Source organism: Callorhinus ursinus, unplaced genomic scaffold, assembly GCF_003265705.2.
Source record: "Callorhinus ursinus isolate GAN/ISIS: 27379988/994484 unplaced genomic scaffold, GSC_fseal_2.0 scaffold60, whole genome shotgun sequence".
Taxonomy (NCBI): Eukaryota; Metazoa; Chordata; class Mammalia; order Carnivora; family Otariidae; genus Callorhinus; species Callorhinus ursinus.
Window position 1 is genome coordinate 5,607,798 of NW_027397122.1, and position 2,697 is coordinate 5,610,494.

Consider the following 2,697-nt stretch of genomic DNA (forward strand, 5'->3'; position numbering starts at 1 on the left):
GTGGTCCATTTCCTCTGACACTTTGATTCATTTGACCAACACAGAGTAAGGCCAAATCTGTTCAGTGTGTTGCATGTAGCACTTGCACAAGGACTTCCAGCAGCAGAATAAAGCTCACCTACAATATTGGTCTCAACTATGTCCCCAGGCTGCATATATGCTCCCCAAATGCTCAGAATCTGCCTTTGAAACCCGGTCGCTTCCTTTTTAAACGTCTGGGTTGACCTTTCCACTTGGTGTGGCACAAGGGTATATTGGTAAATGCAAAGACTGTATCCTGGATGTCAAGGAAGAAGTCCAGGGCAATCCCACTGTCTGTAGACCCTGGCTAGTAGGGTGAGGCTGACCCGACTGCTGTGCAGAGCCGAGTGGCACAATTAATCACGTTAGCTAAAGTGACTATATGATTCTCATTATAGGGAAAACTGTCCACAGGGAAAAGGTCAGCTATCCTGGAAGCCCTTATCAGTCTCAGTGACCAAGACAGCCTCACTTGGACAGAGTTGTCTCATTATCTCAGGGCTATGTGACCTACCATTGGTATTTACTTAAACACCTAAGCTTCTTTGATGACCCTCCCTGAGGTGCAAATCCCTGTGTTTCTGGAAGACAGGCACATTATAGGCTGGCTTTCACACGCGGAATAAAGTCACAGGGAGCACATGGTGTGTGGAAGTGATTGATGCTGGATATTGTCTCCACAAGTGTGACCACAGCTTGGCAGTGCCCCCATTGTGGTCTCCCGGCCAGCTAGTAAACCTCTGGGTTTCCAGTTCATTTTATTAATTTATATTGATTATATGAATTCATTCATATCAATAATAATTGGGAATAGTTCTTGTGTTTTTAGAAAGGGGCAGCCAGAGGTGATATGATACTTTATGTGGAAAACCCAAAAGACAACACCCCAAAACTGCTAGAACTCATACAGGAATTCAGTAAAGTGGCAGGAGAGAAAATCAATGCACAGAATTCACTGGCATTCCTATACACCAACAACAAGACAGAAGAGAGACAAATTAAGGAGTCGATCCCATTTACAATTGCACCCAAAACCATAAGACACCTAGGAATAAATCTAACCAAAGAAGCAAAGGATCTGTACTCAGAAAACTATAAAATACTCATGAAAGAAATTGAAGAAGACACAAAGAAATGGAAAAACGTTCCATGCTCATGGATTGGGAGAACCAACATTGTGAAGATGTCAATGCTACCTAGAGCAATCTACACATTCAATGCAATCGCCATCGAAATACCATCCACTTTTCTCAAAGAAATGGAACAAATAATCCTAAAATTTGTATGGAACCAGAAGAGACCCCGAATAGCCAGAGGAATGTTGAAAAAGAAAAGCAAAGCTGGCAGCATCACAATTCCGGACTTCCAGCTCTATTACAAAGCTGTCATCATCAAGACAGTATGGTACTGGCACAAAAACAGACACATCGATCAATGGAACAGAACAGAGAGCCCAGAAATGGACCCTCAACTCTATGGTCAACTCGTCTTTGACAAAGCAGGAAAGAATGTCCAGCGGCAAAAAGACAGTTTCTTCAACAAATGGTGTTGGGAAAACTGGACAGCCACATGCAGAAGAATGAAACTGGACCATATCCTTACACCACACACAAAAATAGACTCCAAATGGTTGAAGGACCTAAACATGAGACAGGAGTCCATCAAAATCCTGAAGGAGAACACAGGCAGCAACCTCTTTGACCTCAGCCGCAGCAACTTCTTCCTAGAAACATGGCCAAAGGCAAGGGAAGCCAGAGCAAAAATGAACTACTGGGGCTTCATCAAGATCAAAAGCTTTTGCACAGCAAAAGAAACAGTCTACAAAACCAAAAGACAACCGACAGAATGGGAGAAAATATTTGCAGATGACATATCAGATAAAGGGCTACTATCCAAAATCTATAAAGAACTTATCCAACTCAACACCCAAAGAACAAATAATCCAATCAAGAAATGGGCAGAAGACATGAACAGACATTTTTCCAAAGAAGACATCCAAATGGCCAACAGACACATGAAAAAGTGCTCAACGTCGCTCGGCATCAGGGAAATCCAAATCAAAACCTCAATGAGATACCACCTCATACCCGTCAGAATGGCTAGAATTAACAAGTAAGGAAACGACAGATGTTGGCGGGGATGCGGAGAAAGGGGAACCCTCCTACACTGTTGGTGGGAATGCAAGCTGGTGCAACCACTCTGGAAAACAGTAGGGAGGTGCCTCAAACAGTTGAAAATAGAGCTACCATACGATCCAGCAATTGCACTACTGGGTATTTACCCCAAAGATACAAATGTAGGGATCCGAAGGGGTACGTGCACCCCAATGTTTATAGCAGCAATGTCCACAATAGCCAAACTGTGGAAAGAGCCAAGATGTCCGTCGACAGATGAATGGATAAAGAAGAGGTGGTATATATACACAATGGAATATTATGCAGCCATCAAAAGGAATGAGATCTTGCCATTTGCTACGACGTGGATGGAACTGGAGGGTGTTATGCTGAGTGAAATAAGTCAATCAGAGAAAGACATGTATCGTATGACCTCACTGATATGAGGAATTCTTCATCTCAGGAAACAAACTGAGGGTTGCTGGAGTGGTGGGGGGTGGGAGGGAGGGGTGGCTGGGTGATAGACATTGGGGAGGGTATGTGCTACGGTGAGCGCTGTGAA